Source organism: Chionomys nivalis, chromosome 7 (assembly GCF_950005125.1).
Source record: "Chionomys nivalis chromosome 7, mChiNiv1.1, whole genome shotgun sequence".
NCBI lineage: Eukaryota > Metazoa > Chordata > Mammalia > Rodentia > Cricetidae > Chionomys > Chionomys nivalis.
This window is the reverse complement of record NC_080092.1, coordinates 60,468,338-60,487,586: the sequence shown is the minus strand read 5'-3', so window position 1 is coordinate 60,487,586 and position 19,249 is coordinate 60,468,338. Positions and strand designations below refer to the sequence as shown.

Below are 19,249 nucleotides of genomic sequence, written 5' to 3'. Positions count from 1 at the left end.
TTTCATTTTGTTTGGCTAAAACAGGACTTTTAAATCCTGACCCTCCTGGTGCAGCTTCCCGAAGTGCTGGAATGTCAGGCACACACCACCATATCCGGCCCCTCTCATTATTGGCGGTGGCTGCACTCTATAGAAAGTTGCCACCAGCCCTGAATCGGCGAATACCGACTTCTGCGATGACCCAAAAATCTTCAACACCTGAGCCCCCTGGAGGTACAGACTTCTCCCTGTGCCTGCCTCAGTTCGGATGTGGTCTGTCTTGGGCTTCAAGCTCCAATCTTCTCTTTTTTCCTGGGGATGGGGTGTCTTGTCTGGCCTGTGGCTTTACATCCCATTGCGTGTTGATGTCCAGCCTGGACTTCTGCCCTGAGCTCCAGACCCCTGCACCCAGCTGCTTGGAGGAAGCTGTTGGGGTGTCCTAGCCATCAGACCTTAGAAAGTATAAAGAAAGCAGGAGGCAGAGGACTTCAGGGGATCTCACAGGTCCCCAGTGTAGGTAGGAATGATCTTGCCAAGTGGTCCAAAAGAGAAGCAAGGAGGTAGAAGTTTTGTAACTCTCTTGGCCAGTCATGAAAGGCAGAGGGCTCCAGGGGGCCCTAGGGTGGGCCTACAATAGCGCACACTTCTTAAGACAGGAGAATGAGGGCCTGGAACCCACAGGGGTCTGAATGCCTGCTTCCACTTGTTCATAACACGGCCCCAGTATCTGAGAGGCATCCAAAGGGAACATGTCCACATACCAGATGCCTAGTTTCCCCCGAAAGCTGCCACGTCCCTCGGCCCCACTCCCATTGCACTTAGCTAGCTAACTACACAGGCATTTACGCAGATCTCATTGAGTGACCAGCCCACTCTCAGCCTCTCTCAGCCTATGGCCCCAGCAGGTCCTGAGTCTTGTACTCAATGGCTGTCACCATTGTAGACCAAGCTACTAACCTCTCAACACAAATTTTAAAAATATGTATTGGATGTAAGCTACATCTATAGCACAACAACTACAGCGGGAGAGTTATTACCATCCTGCCATCCGGAAAGCAGCTCTGCTCTTGAAGCAGAGTCCCTAAGATTCACTCCCATCAGCTCCGGCCACAGGCTGGGCATCAGCTCCTTAGACTCGTTCATCCTGTCTGCCACCTCTCTCCACCACTTCCTCACCCATTCCTGGGAACCCTTCTGTTTTCTGTCTCTATATAGCTGACCTTCTCCTGCCATGGTGTTGGGCATCAAGGCCCAGGTCTCAAGCATGTTAGGGAGTATTCCACCACTGAGCTACACCCTAGCCCCAACCTTTAAAACATTTTTCATGATTTTGAATTATTTGTCTATGTGTGTGGGGGGGGTATGTGCAGAGTGCTGGTGTCTGAGGTGGCCGGAAGCACCCTGACACCCTCTATCTAATACCAGTTACAGGCACTTGTGAGCTGCCCAACATAGGTGCTGGGAACCAAACTGGGGTTCTCTGTAAGAACAGCAATTGTGCTTAACTGTTAAGCCATTTTGGTCACAGAAGAAGCATTCAGGGTCAGGTCCCAAGCACATGGAGGTTGGTGGCTGGAACAGCATTTGCTGTCCAGCCCTCCTGCTAGGTAGCAACTTTCTCATGGTACCTCATGAGAGCTACTATCAACTTTCCCTTTGCTGGCCCATGGGAACTTTAGGGAGAGCTTGTTGCTTGTTCCTTGGTTACTGTTTGCTGGGACTCACTGTAGGCCCGGTTCTGCTCTGAGCACAGGCTATCATAGCCCTTCTGAGGTGAGACAGCGAAGGCAGGGGTGGAGGGTGCTGTGTGTGTTCAGTGTCACTCCAGCCGGAGAGGTGATGGTGATGAAAGTGAGCGCTTCCCAGAGGCTGACTCCAGGGTCTGGAAGGAGCTTGGTATTAGTTAGCCTGCTCTACCTTCTTTGTCCACCGGGTGATGGAGGAAGGTCATTGGTTAATTAATAAAAAAAAACTGCTTGGCCTCATAGGTTAGAACATAGGTGGGTGGAGTAAACAGAACAGAATGCTGGGAGGAAGAGGAAGTGAGCTCAGATGCAGGGCAGCTTCTCTCAGAGCCAGACACGATGCAGCCAGCCACCAGGTCAGACATGCTGAATCTTTCCCGGTAAGTGTACCTAGTGGTGCTACGCAGATTATTAGAAATGAGCTAAATTAATATGTGAGAATTAGCCTAGAAGAGGCTAGATATAATGGGCCAGGCAGTGTTTGAAAGAATACAGTTTGTGTGTTGTTATTTCGGGGCATAAGCTAACCAGGCGGCCAGGAGCTGGGTGGCAGGAACGCAGCCCGTAGCTCCTTCAACAGAATGGCGCCCAACGTGGGGCTTGAACCCATGACCCTGAGTTTTTTTAAAGGGAGAGAGACCACGCCCCAATGGGCTGGTATCTCAGTGGCTATTGGCTGGAGGAGCAGAAGAACCTCCCACAATACCCCGGCAGGGTGCAGCTGGCTGCATCTTCAGTGCAAGTTCCTCAAGCTTCAGCTCCACACCTCTCAAGTGTGTGAGAGGGGCCCTGCCAGTGTATTCCTGTGCAAAGCTAGGCTATGCCGCGACGCCTTGCCTTTAAAGAGCTTCCGGTCCCATCCGATGTGGATGTACCTGAGGATATACCATTCTTCCCGTGGGCATATACCCACCAGAGGACATGCAAGGCCAGGATGCTAGCCTGCCTGTCTTCCAAGCCCTTTCCACTCTGCACAGCGGAATGAGCCCTGGATAGGGTCAGTATGCAGTTGCCCAGGGAGCGCCTTTGCAGCTGGATAGACTTCTGTGAAGAGGGAGGGAGAACCTCTGATCAGAAGGGTCCCAAGTCCAGAGTCCCGAGAGTTTGCCATCAGAACCCCGCTAGATCTGAGCCCTGACTCCCACCCCAGACTTATTGTATATTCTTTCAGTCTCTGGAGGCACCATGCCATGGAAGGCACCACTCACCCCAAATAAACCTGCTTTCTGTCACCTTCCCCTTCCTGGGCCCCTCCTTTGGGGCCCCATGGCCCAGTCGGTGTCTAAGAATACCAGGCTGGGGCAAACAAGAGCTGGCACGCTCTCCGTGAGGGCAGGCTCTCCCTTGGCCATTTGCAAGGGGCCAGTTCGGCTGCCCAGGCATTCAATTTCCTTCATTAGAATGGGCCCCGAGCTGGCTGCCACTGACCTCTGGCCCCAGTCCATCACAGTGGGGATGAAAGCAGAGAAAAAGGTCTCAAAGGAGCTGCCCTTCCTGAGCAGCTGGGATGGGGAGAGCAGTGGGCAGTGGGCAGTGGATGCAGTGTGGGACACTCCACAGGCAACCCAAAGAGACAGGACGCGAAGCCCTTTCCGAGGGCCATCAGGAACGAGCTCACAAAGGTGGCCCTCCACCAAGTACAACAGGAGAGCCCATCAGAAGAGAGAGTGAAGGCAGAGGGAGAAAGTGAGACCCTAGGAGTCCCAGCTTTTCTGAGCTGAGGGTCCTGGTGGCACCCACCCAGCACCAGACGGGGTGAGGTTCACAGGCCGCTTAGACCAAAGGCAAAGATTCCAAGTGTGAATTGTTCCAGAAACGGGCAAGTTTTGTGTGTCGGTGCACATTAGCATAACAAACGGCTGGCTTTCTAGACTGAGGGTGGCAGCTTCCCGTGGGGCCTTGTGTCCCTGAGGGACATTCAGACCCCTGGGAAGCTGAGTGCTGCGGCTCTGTAGGGCCACCTGTTTTCTCTAGACGGCTTCGACCTGGCAAATGGGATTGGGAATTTATCAGAGCCCACGGTGTGTGTGGCCAGCAACGAGAAGATGGGGAGTGTGGAGGGTCTTTCAAGGCCACGCTGTGCTAAACCACCAGCTGAGCTGCAGCTGGCCAGCAGGGGTGAAGTGGCTCACACACACATAGGGGCCACTTGCCAGAAGGGCAGCCAACTGAATAACTTTACCAGACGGTGGGTGGGTAACCTCGGGAAAATCTCTTCACCTCTCTCGGCCTCACCACAGGCTCAACAGGCAGATGGAATCCTAGCAACTCAGGAGGCTGAGGCAGTTCAAGGCTAGCCTGGGCTCCAGAGAGAAAGCCTGTTTTAAAACACCAAAAGAACAGCAGATCTTTGTGAGTACGAGGCCAGCCTGGTCTACAGAGCTAGTTCCAAGACAGCCAAGGCTATACAAAGAAAATCAGTTCAAAATAAATAAATAAAATAATTCTTTAAGATTAACATTTTAGTGCTTAGGAGATGACTCAGCAGGTTAAGAATACTTTTCGAGGTCTTACATTTGGTTCCCAGAACCCATACGGTAGCTCACAAACATCTGTAACTCCAGTTCCAGGGGAATCTGATACCCTCTTCTGGCCTCCACAAGCACCAGGCACACACATGGTATACACACATACACACATGCAGGCAAAACACCCAAACACATAAAATAAAAATAAATCCTTTCTTTAAATTAAAAATTTAAAGTTGGTATCTAACACAGCACAGGTTAGCCTTGAATTATTCTATGTATGTGTAGCCTTGAACTTCTGGTCCTCTTGCCTCTCCTCTAGTGCTGAGAACACGCCAGGCCTAGTTTATGTCACACTGGGAATCAAACTCGGGGATTCGTGAACGCTAAGTGAGCTCTCTACCAATAAGCTACATTCTGGCTGCTAGAATTTATTTTAACAAAGCTAACCTTTGCAATAACGCTTTCACTAACAGCACACAGGGAGGGGGTCCCACCCTCCTGCAGGTGAGAAAACAGACTTCAGGAAACTAGAGGCAGCAAAGAGGCGAACCATGTACTGGGTGTCTAACTGTCCTCTCCCCAGGACTGTCAGCTGTGCTGCTGGGTGACTCTGGGAGTGGAGAGTGGAAGCTGACTGGTGGGGCTGGGAAGCCTGGGGGCTGACTGTGCTGCAGGACTGGGGGGGGCGTAGACCTGGGGACAGGGGTGGGAGCAGCTGTGACTCTAAACCTGTGGTCAGTCACGGGAGCTTCTCAGCATTCTGATTCTCAAGACCCCTAGGATTGTGGGACAGTGAATGGAGCTTGCAACCTGCACTCAGCCAGTCAAGGTGTGAGGACAGTGCTGTCACAGGGCCAGGGAAAGACCCTGAAATAGAGCAGAGTTTAAGGGAGCAACCCTGAAGAAGGCACAGGTCCTCTACAACCCGTGTCCCCTTCTAAGAGATGAAAGTCTTAACCGTTGTCCAAATGGTGCCAGTCCCTGACTCCCTCCCAGAGTCTGGCTGAGAATAGCGGCCCATCATCTCTGCTCCCTGTGACAAGCAGCGGCGCTGATACTGCCCTTTGATTACAAGCTCCCAGAAGGAGGAATAAAAATAAAATAGCCCTGGCAGTGTGGGCCCACGCGATGGCAAGGTTGCCGCCAGCTGTGCTCGTGAGGTCTGCTTGACAGGCCATAGGAGGCCCGGAGCCCCTTACCCTGACAGCACAGGACACGGCATGGCTTCTCCTGACCACATTCACACATGTGAAGGCACAATGGGACGGCTGTCAGGCTTGGGGTCTAGCAAGGAGAAACAGATGGACTGGGAGAAAGGTAAGTGCAGTTTGCTCTGCAGGATGGAGGAGGTTCAGGGACTGTGGCTCTTGGGCCAGCTGAGAACACATGAGCCCCAGCAACTCCAAGACTCCAACCAAGTCCTGGAACCTTGGGGTTTCCCTCTGAAAGGTGCTTGTTTTGTAAAAGGCCCATGCCCCGACGGTTTCCCTGCCCTGATGACTTGAGCTTTACTGTTCTGGGGACAGTTTACTGGAACCCCAAGATGGCAGCGGCAAAGTACAGAGCTGACTTCATGGTCAGGCTCAACCAAGGCTTTTGGGGGAGGGGGCCTAAGGGGCCAACAAGACAGCTGGTAAAAGTGCTTGCAGTGTAAGCCTGGAGACCTGCATTTGATCCCTGGTACCCAAATAAAGGCGGAGAGAACGTACTCCCCAAGGTTGTCCTCTGACTTTCACACGTGTACTGTGGCACGTGTGCCCCGCCCCCCACATGATGCACACACAGTTGAGAACTGTGCATGCAACCATACAGCTGGCTGCACCTTAAAACCACCAGGGCAGCTTGGCAAACTCCCAATAACTGGTCAAACTGCAGACCAATTAAATCTGAGAGGCTTTAAGGCTCCCCCGGTGAGCCCATGTGTGACCTACCAGCGCGTCCAGTAGACAGGGCACATGCATAAATCGCCTGAAGGTCAGAATGTAGGAATCTGTGCAGCCAGGCTGGGTGGTCTAATCAGCTACCAGGACACACATATGGATGGGTACAAGTCACGAGGGGAGCAGCAAGGCCTCTTTACATGTCCCATGTGTGTTCCGGTGGAGAGGAATGGCCTCCCCGGTCAAGTGTGAGTGCAAACACCTCCCCATTCCGTTTGACAGTTCAGAGGGGCTTGGTTTGTCACAGCTCTGAGGGGCTCTGTGCTGAGGAAACCAGTCTCTTAAGGATTCCCAGAATGCCTTGTATAGCCAAGTTCCCGGAAGTATCCTGTGTCTCATAGTGCTTTTTAGCTGTGTGCTTTAGGGGCTAAATCTGAAGGGTCCATGGGGGCTGGAGGTATAGACAGTGAGGAGAAGCCAGGCCAGGCTGGGGAGGGGTTTTACTTACTGCCTAACCTCTAACTCTGGGGTGGGGACTTTAAGTTCAGAGCCAATTTTCAAAAGCCAAGGTGTCCACATGGGTCTGAGTTGCTACTCCATCTGACCCAAAGACTACTTACTTTTTTTTTTTTCCGAGAAAGGGTTTCTCTGTGGCTTTGGAGCCTGTCCTAGAACTAGCTCTTGTAGACTGGGCTGGTCTCGAACTCACAGAGATCCGCCTGCCTCTGCCTCCTGAGTACTGGGATTAAAGGCGTGCGCCACCACCGCCCGGCTTTACTTACTTATTTACTTAATCATTTGGCTGTTGTTTGGAGACGAAGTCCCTGGTTCCTAACATGGGCTGGCCTGGAACTCTCCACCTCCTGGCCTGGGCCTCAGCACTGGAATTATCTGTACCACACACCCAAACTTACAGAGATTCACCTGTCTCTGACTCCCAAGTGCTAGGATTGAAGACATGCACCACCACCGCCTGGCTTTAAAGACAGATTTTTTTTTTTCCAATGGGTGCCTTACACAAGAACTTGAAGTACCTTACCCCAAACCTTGTCAGGCTTTAGACACTGGTCAGGGCCTGGGGAGGCGGCAACCACTTATCCCGTCCTACCTGGCACTATGGCACCTGTTTCGTTTTCCTCCGGGAATGTGGCAGTGGCCAGAATGCAGGAGTGAGTCTTAGTAGTCACTGATCTCAGGAATCACAAGAACAATGGTCCAAGTGTTCCTGTGCTCCAGAGAGGATGCCCTAGACAGGTGTGTCCTGGTGCAGGGGAGGGCTGCGGGAACCTGCTCCCAGGGAACACAACAGTGGTAGAAGGAGAGCTACCTAGGAGAGGGAGGGAGCACCAGTTTGCAAGTGGGAGGATCTTGTTGCCAGAGACACTAACTATCAGGTAGGAGCAGGTACTGGGCTCTGTATACAAGCTATCGATGAGCTCTGGTCAGAGGGTCCTTCACTGTTTCAACAAAGTCACCCAGTCCTAGTGTGTCATTCCTCAAGGCACAGAAGTGAACCAGAGATAGCCCTGACCGCCTGAATCTAGTGATTAACAGCAATAAAAACAATTATAATTTGATAAATATTTTATCGCTATTTTTCAAATAAGGATCCTGTTTGAAAAATAGTTTGCTCAGTACTACAGAGCCTACCATCTCACAGACAGCATCCCTGTATGTGTAGACTATGTTCACAGTCAGCTGAAGGAGAAGGACTTAAGGAAAGGACCGGGGTAATGACACAGAGGAGAGGCTTAGGCAAGACTAGAGGGGACAGGAAGTCAGCATAGAGGCTGTCACAATAACCAGACAATGAGCATGAAAAAGGCTGGGCCTGGGAGCTGCGCGGGTCATGTGTTGCATTAACTTCCAGGGGTGGCATGCCCACAGTCTGCTAGACTAGTTCTTCCTTGCGGCTGTGTAGTCCAGGCACTCTAGAGGATGGATAGATGGAGGGAACAGGCACACATGACTGATTGGAGTGTGGGGCCAAGTATTTTTGATCTCTGAGTAAAAGCTGTCAACCAAACCCACAATGTCATCACAAGTTTAGTCTTCCCCAGAGGAGGAAGTGGCAGCTAAGCCCCAAATGCATTGCACACCACGCCCTGAGTCAGTTGGATTTGTATTTCTACAGCAAAGATTCTGGGGCTTAAAGGGTTCCAAGAGCCTAGAAGGTTGGTAAAGAACCTTCTCCAGATGGGAGGTTCCTAGGGTGCCTAGGGTCATTCAAAGTTCAGTGCCACCAAGAACAATGACCTGAGTTTGACCTCAGGATCCACATGGTGGAAGGAGAGAACTAACTAACTCCCACAGTTTGTCTTCTGACCTCCATTTGTACACACACACACACACACACACACACACAATCACACACTCACATAAATATAATGAAGTTCAAAGGCTAAGAAGCCCGGGTCATCTCCAGGCTCCCTGTAGAGGAGGCCCTTTCTGGGGTGTCTCTCAACCCCTGAGCTATCTCTCCAACCCTCTGAGGTGTCTCTTTTTATATTCACCTCACAGTTCCCTGATATATACCCAGACAAAGGTCTCCAGGTCAGGACCTCAGTGTTCAGGTGATGCCAGCAAAGCGGGTTTGGGGGAACACTCTTCTGCCTTGTCGCTCAACCTGGGGGCTCCTGTGATGCTCAGGTTGTCTCCTAGCAACAGCGTGCTCCTGATGAGGGACCAGAACAAGCTCTGCAAGTCCTTCTTAGTATAGCTCCTTTCACCCAGGCGGGGGCAAAGGGGAGAGGAGGGGTCTGGGATGCAGAGAAGCCACAGGATAAGTGGAAGGGAACAGGCTAGCAGGAGTCCTGGGTGCAGACAACTGTGGCAGCCCAGGCATCTCTAAGCCCTTCCCTTAGACAAGCGCCTTAGTTGTCAGTGTCTCAGCTTCCTCACAGTGGATACAACTGAGTGTAGTCTAAGCAGAAAGGATGGTTGGCAGTCAGAGGTCAGCCATGGGCAGTGTGGGCACCTAGTTTATGCTGCAAATATGCCAACAGCGCACCCCGTCCTGTGTCTGCCTCTTGCTGAGACCTGGCTTCACAGGGAAGGTGCCCCGTGCTGAGATGGAAACAGGAGGAAGACAGGATGGAGAGGGATGGGAGAGTGGGTAAGGAAGGAGACAGCAACCGCACAAAGTTTGTGGTGACCTAGTGAGGCTTGGCCAGAAAGGAGACATTAAGCCTCTGACTTGCTTCTTCCAGGGGACAGCCCTGAGCAATCCCTCTGGGTCTCCTGGGGGGCTGTGAACTTCCCACGGGGGAAATTGGAGTCAGTAGTCAGGGGAGATTGCAAGAAGCCAGACCATAGCACCTGGGGAGGATGCAGGGTGAGGCCCTACGATAAGGACCCTCCTGTTCTTGTAGGTTAGGGATGGGCTAGCCCCTTTCTCTAGCAATGCTCTCCATTCAGTTCATGAACATGGGACAGCTGGGCAGGACAGAGGTCCAGTGAGGCTGGTTCTGCCCTGCAGAGGGTGCAAGCTTGTCCCAGGGACAGGAAGCACCACACTTTCAAGCTTCAAGCTCTCATTTTTTTTTTTTTTTTTTTGGTTTTTCGATACAGGGTTTCTCTGTGGTTTTGGAGCCTGTCCTGGAACAAGCTCTTGTAGACTAGGCTGGTCTCGAACTCACAGAGATCCACCTGCCTCTGCCTCCCAAGTGCTGGGATTAAAGGCGTGCGCCACCACCGCCCAGCTTCAAGCTCTCATTCTTTACCTGAGCAAAGCACTTGTCCCTAAATTGTACTTGAGCAGGACAAAAACACCCCCACTATCCTAAGAAGTCAGCCTCAGAGATACAGTGTTCTGTGACCCTGCCACCTACCCTACCCAGGGCCTCTTCTACCCTATAATCGCTGGCTGGGAATGTAGCTCAGTGGATAGCGTGTTTGCTTCGCATGTATGAAGCTCTGGTGTGGTGGTATATTTCTGGACTCCCAGTATTCGGGGCAGGGAGGAGAGGACCAGCTTAAGACCATCCTGGGGTGCTCGCTTCAGCAGCACACAGCAAATTGGAGCAATACAGAGTGGATTGGCACGGCCCCTGTGCAAAGGGTGACACACAAACTCGTTAAGTGTCCCATTTAAAATTTTCCTTGAGACAGGGTTTCACTGTGTAACTACAGCCCTGGCTGTCCTGGAACTCACTCCACGCTGACTTCAAACTCACCAAGATCCACCTGCCTCTGCCTCCTGAGTCCTGGGATTAAAGATGTGTACCACCACTGCCTGGCAAGAGTCCCATATTTTTAATAAAAGTATGTACTTTACAAAAAAAAAAAAAAGTTTTAAAAGACCATCCTTGGCTACACAGTGAGCTCCAGGCCAACCTGGCCCACTTGAGACCTAGCTTCAAAAACAAAAGGAAACCCAAACCCAGCTGCCCCTGGTAATGCTGGCCATTCAGGTCCAGTCTCATCCCTATGGCAACAGCTTCTTCCCTGCTGAAGACTTCCCTACTCCTTTTCCAATACAGCCTCTCCTTCCTTAATTAGAATTCATTGTGGATTTTTTCCCTTGACATTTGTAAAATTATTTACGATAAAAGACACACTCAGAGTGGGACCAACAAGATAAAAATAAGCCATTGAGAAAAAGGAGGGCAGCAGTCACACTGACAGACTGACAGACAGACAGACAGACAGACAGACAGACAGACAGACAGCATGTGGATTCGCAGACCTCACCGGGGAACTCGTGCTAACTGGAGTGATTCTCACCATCTGACGAGGGTCCATTAGTTAAGATCGGTGCCAAGCCCAGCGCAGAATGACTGAGCAGAGAACAGATCCAGCTCGTACAGAAGGTTCCAGGGGCGAGTTACCAGGGAGCGACCACTCACACCCCCACATAGGGTGCTTCACGTAGAGTGGGGGGAATGGGATGGAGAAGGAAAAGCCCAGATAGCCAAGCCTGGAGCAGGACTCGGGAGAGAGATGGGAGCTCTAAAGGAGGAGGCTCTACTTCCTTCCTGAGGTGTCCCATGTCACCAGGAGCTGAGCTCCTGCCTACAGTCAGGACAGAGGCCCTGCAGGTGGAAGGGCAGCCACCTGCCATCAGCCCCAACACTGACAACATGTCTCTAACCCGCCACCCGTCTTCACAACACCTTAGCTTAAATCAAAAACTTCTTTCTGGGAGCCGGAGAGATGGAGCAATGGGTAAGAGCAGTTGTTGCTCTTGCAGAGGATCAGGGTTCGGTTCCCAGTATACCCCTGCACGGTGGCTCAAATTCATAACTCCCTTTCCAGGGAATGCGATGTCCTTTTCTGTCCTCCTTGGGCACTGCACATGTAAGGTGCGGGGACATGCATGCGGATGAAATACCCATACATATAAAACAAAAGTAAGTAAACCTCAAGCAAACAACTGCTTCAGGAGAGCCCTTTGGCAGGAAGCCTGTAACTACAGTGCTGGGGCAAGGCACGCCTGGGGTGAGCAGGCAGCAGTGTGAAGACACGTCCTTGGGCAGGGTAGATACTCAGCTTCCTACATTGTTGGGCCAAGAGACTTAGTTCAGGTAGACATGGAGGTCTCTCTATGAAGGGCCTTTGAGAAAAACCCAGGCAAGGACCTGGGAGGAACTAAACACACCCCCAAATATGCTACTTTTGTTTTGTTTTGTTTGTTTTTTGTTTTTTGAGACGCAGTTTCTCTGTAGCTTTGGAGCCTGTCCTGGAACTAGCTCTTGTAGACCAGGCTGGCCTTGAACTCACAGAGACCCACCTACCTCTGCCTCCCACGTGCTGGGATTAAAGGCGTGCGCCACCACCGCCTGGCTCCAAATATGCTACTTTAACATAGGATTGTTTTGCGGGTTTTTCTGTTTTGTTTTGTTTTGAGACAGGGCTTCCCTGTCTACCCCTGGCCATCCTGGAAGTGTCTCTGTAGACTAGGCTGGTCTCGAACTCAGAGAACCTCCTGCCTCTGCCTCTTAAGGGCTGGGATTAAAGGTGTGCACTACCATGCCTGGCTGATGTAAGATTCTTCTGAATTAAAGCCAATAGAAAAATAGCAGACATCACATGTGGAGAAGCAGGCCAGACATCACCCTTCATGAAGAAGACTTGAGCCAGGCATGGCGCTTCATGCCTGCAATCCCAGCCCTTAGGAGGCTGAGGTAGGAGGGTTGCTATGAGATCAAGCCTAGTTTAGGCTACAGTAAGACTTCATCTATAAACTAAACAGAGAAAAATAAGAAGTTAAAAAAATTTTAAAAAGAGGAGGAGGGGAGTGACGACATGAATTTGTAAATTTATGCCAAGATGAGAACAGCAAGGATGCGGATACCCAGCCTTGGATACAAAGCAAGTTTCAGGCTGAAGGTTAACTACATAGTGTGTGTTGTGGGGGGGTCAGGCAGAGACTGAGACACACATATACAGAGAGACGAGAGGGAGGGCAGAGAGGAAAGAAAGAGAGAGGAGAGCGGAGGGCAGAGAGAGGAGGAGAGAGGGAGAAAGACTGAGCGATATTGAGATTTCTTTGGTCAGTTTAATTTGAGGGCTCTAGACAGAGGGTCTGGGAGAGTAGAGAAAACCCTCTTACTCTCCTGCAGAGACCATTCCTCCTCCCACGGTGCAAAGGGCTAACCTGGCGATGGAGGGCTTGCACCTCCATACCAGAGGCCCTGAAGTCAGGCCCTAGCATGCTGCCCGCACAAATCCAAAGGGTTATGCTATATTATAGTATTTTAGCCATTTTTGTTTTCCTGGTCACAAGAATGTAGCAGGAACCAAATGAGCTCAGCTGTTTACCTCTAAGGAGCCCTCTAAGCATTTCTCCCCTGGGATCAGATGGTCCCCACCCTGCAGGAAGGCCTAAGGTTGAGTTTCCCAGTTCAGCAGGAGCAGCTGATGACAAAGAGGTGGGGACAAGGGTGGGTGGCAGTCAGGGGTGTAGGACTGACCACTGCGGGAGCCCGGCACCCCTGCGGCAAAAGATATCAGCCAACTAAAATCTGTTTTATAATCTGAAATTCCAGCATTTTCTAGGCTGTGCTCTGCAGGTATTCCTGGAGAAACACCGATAACCACTCCAAGGCAGCAAGGGAAAATAGTGGTAAAGAAAGGGATTTTTGCTGTCGGCCCAACTAGGAGTAGACAGGATCGAGAGGTAAACCCAGGATACTCAGGCCCCAAAGCCTTGCTCCCAAGTTTAATTTCACAATTTGGGGTGGGTAGAGAGATAGCTCCAGTGGTTAAGAGCATTGGCTGCTCTCCCAGAGGACATGGGTTCAATTCCCAGCACCCATATGACAGTTTACAACTGAGATTATGGTTCCAGGGGATCCAATGCGCTCTTCCGCCCTCAGTGGGTACGGCACACATGTGACACACTTTAAAGCAGGTAAAATACTCATACACATAAAATAAAAATAGGCTGGACAGAGTGGTACATATCTCTAATCCCAGCACCCCAGAGGAACTCTCTGTGAGTTCAAGGCCAGCCTGGTTTACATAGTGAATTCCAGGACAGCCAGAGCTACATAACAGAGAGATCCTACCTCAAAAAAACTAACTGAATAAATAAATAATTATCTTTTTAAAAAAAAAATAATGTTTACTAAAGAAAATCACAATTTGGAACCCAGCACGGTGGCATGCGCCTGCTACTAATACAGCTACTTTGGAAGCTGAGGCAGGAAGATTGCCCAAGGCAGCAGTCTGAAGCCAGACTGGAGCATGTGGAGACTTCCTTCTCAAATAAACAAACACAACTGCTCACTTCAACAGCACATATACTAAAACTAGAAAAATACAGAGAAGATTAGCATGCAAATTCGTGAAGGGCTCCATATATAAAACAAACAAACAAACATGAATTAACTCTGCCGCCAAGGCTGGTCAAGTAGGCTTACTTTTGTCTACTCCCCAAAACCAGTGACGGTCAGTCGGTTGGTAGGCACTGCCTTCTAACCCCAGCAGAGACAGGGCCTGGTTTCTGGCCAGGAGACTGCTGAGAGAGAGGTACAGAGATCGCGGATCAGAGAAGCAGGAAGCTGAGTACCGATCCTGGCAGTCTGTCCTGCTGTCACTGCAGCAGAGAAGTGGAGACAGGAACCCGGAGAGCCTCGCTCCATGTGAGAGAGGCAGCCAGGCTGGAAATGGCACACTGGTGGATGGCGGAGATGCGGTGAGGAGGCGTGGCCCCAGCGATGTCTACGGCATCTAAGGGTGAGGCCAGGCAGAGGGCACGGGTGAAGCTTGGTCAGCAGTGTGGACACTATCACTAGAGATTCCGAGAAAGGAGGGGACAAAGTCTGAGAACAAAGTCCCAGTGTAGCTGGGAGGGGTTCTGGGCCTCCTGCTAGCTCTCTTTACGATGTCTTTCCCAAGCACCCATGCATGGTGTGCATTTTGAGGCCTCTGACCTGGTCTCTTAAGTACTCCTGGGTTTCTAGGTTGGAACGAGTCCCTCCCTGGTACAGGGGCGAGCTTCCCATCTGGGATGCATCCACTCAACCAGCGAGTCCCAGCTGTGCATCAGGCGCGGTGTGGAGTGTTGGAGGCACACACTCGGGGACCCAGGGGAGGTTCTGGACGTGGATGAGAGAGACTAGAGAAACAAGTGTCCGGTGTGAGGGATGTGACCGGGGTGGACGGACAGGAAGAGGGCACTGGTGGTAGTACCTGATCACAAAGGGCAGACAGGGTCGGGGGTAGGAGAATCGTCTGAATGCACAGATTGGTTTATCAACCTGATACAAACCTAGATATATCTGGGACGAGGGATCTTAACTGAGAAAAATTCTATCAGATTGGCTGTGGGGCATTGTTTTGATCAATAATTGATGTGGGAAGACCCAGTCTGTGGACCTGTGCCATCTTTGGGCAGGTGGTGCTGGGGTATAAAAGAAGCAGGCAGAGCAAGGCAGTAAGCAGTATTCCTCCATGGCTTCTGCCCTGCTCCTGCCCAGTGACGGAGTGTGACTATCCTGAAGGAGCCCTCACTCTGCAGCCTGGCTAAAGCCTCTCTGTCGAGAGGCCAGAATCCCACGGCAACTAACATTAGCTTTGTAGTTGCTAGCATGATGTCACTATTCCTTTCATATGGACCTTTGATGCTGACATCAATGGCTCTTGGATTAACAGCAAGGCCTGGATGAGTTATGAGCTTGGGCAGGCTCTCCTGCCTTTCCTCAGGTGTTTTCTGGGGATCTCAAGGCTGTTAACTTTGCTGCCTCCTTGTATCTCTGTGACCTCATGGGCCATAATCCCGTCGGGAGTCTATAGGAGCCATCCTGTGGTCTCATTTGGGTTTCTTAGCAACCCTTTGAAGATAATAGTCTCAAACCCCACCAAAGTCCTACCTACAACTATCTAAAGACTACAAAGTAAGCGTCTCTTTCTCAGAGAACCCACACCCATGCTATCCAGCGCATCTGGCTTTATTTCTAAGTACTCCCCTCATGGTTAAAATCTATATTAAAAACATCTTATAACAAAAGGGTAAACTCTGCTTCATACGGCTTACCCTAAAATTCATTTCTGTGTCAAAGCCGCAAATCCTAGTTTGGCCTGAACTGAGGCCCTTAAAAGATTAGGGAACTCATCAGGCTGCTGTGGGCAGAGCGGAACTGCATCTCCTGCTTCTGTGCCCCTTGACAAGTTCCAAGTTAAAGGTTTAGAGGACAATTCTGACAGTTGGATGGAAAATTTGTCACAGAAAAACAAGAGAGTGTAAGATGTGGGTTGGAAGGCAGCTACAGGCTCGGCAAGGGTCGGAAGAAGGGCACTGGTGGCTCAAGACATATTCTAGATCAAATCCATAGAACTTTATAGTGCTCCAGATGAGGGAGGAGGAAGAAGAGGGAGCAAGGATGGATTAATTAATGACAATTGACCTTTGAGCTGAGCAACTAGATGGGGAGCCTAAGAGGTACATTCCTGGGGTGCAGGAGTAGACTGAAGAGTGTAGGACCAGGCTGGGACCTCCCTCACGCACACGTCTGCAAAGGCACCATCCGCCATGTCACCAGCACTTCCATCACATCCTACGGTCCCTCAGGTAAGGCACCAGACACAGGGAGGTCCCCGGTACAAGCCCCGTCTTACTTTTCTATAACCTGCTACGATATTCTCAGCTCAGCTCCAAGAAGGAGGAGAAATGGCCCGCAAGAAGGACTTGATTCAGAAGCCTTGGCCCAAAGGAGGCTGCGGAACAACTCACTATTCCAGGCTGAGGTCACTAAAGAGATTTGACAGCTGAAAATACTGTGTGATTCTGGCTTAGATATGAGGTCAGAACAAGAAGCTAGAGACTGGGGAAATGTGAATGTAGTTTATATTAGATGTTACGTTGCATCCATCCTAAATTCCCTGCAAGTGACAAGACTGTTGTGGGAGAAGGCCCTTGGGCTTAGGAGCATCCAGAATTTAAAAATTAAGGCCAGGTGAGGCGGTGAACAACACTCGGGAAGGCAGGAGGGTCACAGTATTTCAAGGTCAACCTCCTCTACACAGCAAAATTGAGGCTAGTCTGGCCTATATGAGACCCGGTCTCAAACAAATAACAAGTTTTAGAATCAAATGTCATTATGTTTGCAACTTTTATATGGCTCACCAAAACAGACAAACAAATTCCCCAGCAATAAACACACACACACAGACACACAAAAATTGCTGAGTTTAAATAAATGTGTAGGGACATAGCCCCACCCATTGGGGGCGTGTTCGCCTTGGGCTAATGTTTACGGATAAATCTGCCAGGCGTGAGCCCAGCAGCCCTTTTCTTTTGCTCCGCTTTTCCGGTACACCGTGGGAACCTGTGGTCCTGTAAGTTTATTTCCTTATTAAAGCTGTATATATCTATATAATCTGTCTGCATTCATTTGCGCCGCCACATTTGGCGCCCAACGTGGGGCTATTTTGCCCCCGACCCGGCACAGGGGGGGCGCAAGCTCCACCTTTCCCGGCTAGTTGCCTGAGCTCAGGAAGGCGATTTACAGCGCGCTCCCTGCTCGCTTTCCCTTCCCCCACTCCAGGCCACTACAGTCGCAGAGCAGCGACCCCCCACAGAGCAGTTAATAGCTCCCTGCTTCTTCCAAACCCTCACTGCCTGATTTAAGGGAAGCACCTACGGTTTTAAAATAAAAGCCACCAACCCCTTCCCTTAACAGGCAGTACAATAATTTTTGTTTTGAATTAATTGTTTAAGACCGGCTCTAGCTTAGACCACGTGGACTCAGGTACATTTCTTTAGCCACCACTGGCAAAAAAACTTCATTACAGGTACATAATTTTCTTTTATAAATAAAAAAAATGTCTAAAAACATTACCATTCAAGACTTTAACAGCCTTTTCAATTATACCATGTGGGAGATTTTACAAAAAATGTCTGTCAGCCCACAGATATGGATCTTTCTGGGATTCGTAGTTTTCCTTGGTACTGTATGGTTTGATAATAAAAATATGATAAAGTCTTTACAAGACAAGGTTAAACGCTTAAAAACAATTGAAAATGACAACAATCTTCTCAAAAATCAGTTTAAAGTTCTCCAGGCAGAGAACAGATCTTTGTTTAACACAACTCGACAAACTAAAAAAAATTTAAAAGAAGTACAGGCTGATATTAAGGAAAAATTCATTACTGTAAAAGAAGAAACAACTGATTTGGATCGTAAGCTTCAGTCCCTTTCAATAAAAACAAAAACATTAACTGAGAAAATCAAAACTGCTAAATATGACAATCAAATTTTGTCTAAAGCTTATAACAGATTGACAAAAAGATTATCTATACAAAAAGGCACGGTATATGTTATAAAAGTTGAAAGCTTTTTAAATTATAAAGTCAGAACACAATATCCCAGTGACTCTAAAGTCCTCTGTCTGGAGAGCAAAGGCATGCTCACTGCATACCAGGAATGCTTCCTTCCTCAGCTGAGAATCAATCCGTCAAGCTGGTTTGTTCTATAGGACTACAAATGCTTTGGGCCAGGGTACAATCCCAAACTGTGCCAGAGGATATCTACAAAACCACAGAAAAACATAAAAATGCCAGGAACACGTGAACACACAGCAGGCCAAGCAAGGGCCATTTGCATTTGCAAGGGACAAGATTCTTCTTACCGGGCCTCCACTTCGTACTCAGAGAAAGCACTGACAGGCACTGGCCAGAGGGCAGAGTCCAATGCTCTGTGGTTTCATGGAATTACCCTGGGGACTTCAAAACACAGAGGTCACCTCCTGGGTCAGAGGCCCTGCCTGATTATGGAGACTCTTACAAGCTCCCAGGTCATCCTAACAGGCCCCAAAGCTTGAGGACACTGGTTTAGACAGTGAATTTGTGTTAGAATTATCTGGGGAAAAGAGAGAGAGAGAGAGAGAGAGAGAGAGAGAGAGAGAGAGAGAGAGAGAGACAGAGAGACAGAGAGACAGAGAGACAGAGAGAGAGAGAGAGAGAGAGAGAGAGAGAGAGAGAGAGAGAGAACTAATGAAATGAGAATCTCTGTGCAGTAGGACTTACGGTTTTGTTGTTGTTGTTGTTGTTTTTGACAGTTCCTTCCTGATTCCAGTGTGCAGCCAGCCCTGAGAACACTGGTGCAGGCTGTGTTGTTTCTGAAAGCTAACCTCTTACATGAGCACATGCATGTGTACATGTATGTGTGACATGTTTTCCTACATGTCAGAGATTTAGCGCACTGATGAGGAAAGGTTCACAGGACTAAAGGGACCAGAGTATGTGTAATCTGTGAAAGAATGTTTGCTGAAGAGAGACAGCACAGTTGGGCACATAAATTGTTAACAAAACCAAAATATTTCCCTCCACTGGGCTCAGAAAAGGTAGAACCCCCCACACATGGGATGCCACCCCCAAACCGCCACACTCTGCAGAGTCGCAATACTGTCTTTCCGAAAAAAGTGTTCTTAGAACTTAAAAGTGCAGCTTGTCAGCCGGGCGGTGATGGCACACGCCTGTAATCCCAGCACTTGGCAAGCAGAAAGAGGCGGATTTCTGTGAGTTTGAGGCCAGCCTGGTCTACATTGTGAGTTCCAGGACAGACTTCAAAAGCTACAAAGAGAAACTGTGAAGGGGCCTGTCTTGAACCCCCCCCCCCAAAAAAAGGTGCAGCTTGTCATGAGTGGCCTTAGGAATATGCTTCTGGGTGGAGGATAAAGGGGTGGTGGTCTGGGATGTTCAGGGTCTATGCTGAGGGATCTGTAGCGC

The 19,249-nt window shown here is 49.9% G+C and overlaps 1 protein-coding gene and 1 non-coding gene across 4 annotated transcripts in view; one reads left to right on the top strand and one right to left on the bottom strand.

Annotated features, from left to right (window-relative positions):
* Positions 1 to 19,249, bottom strand: part of Rab11fip4 (RAB11 family interacting protein 4) — a 115,165-nt gene that overhangs the window by 54,569 nt on the left and 41,347 nt on the right. The gene's annotated exons all lie outside the window — the stretch shown is intronic.
* Positions 10,066 to 10,170, top strand: LOC130878843 (U6 spliceosomal RNA). Its single transcript, XR_009057465.1, has one exon. It is a non-coding gene; the product is annotated as a U6 spliceosomal RNA (small nuclear RNA).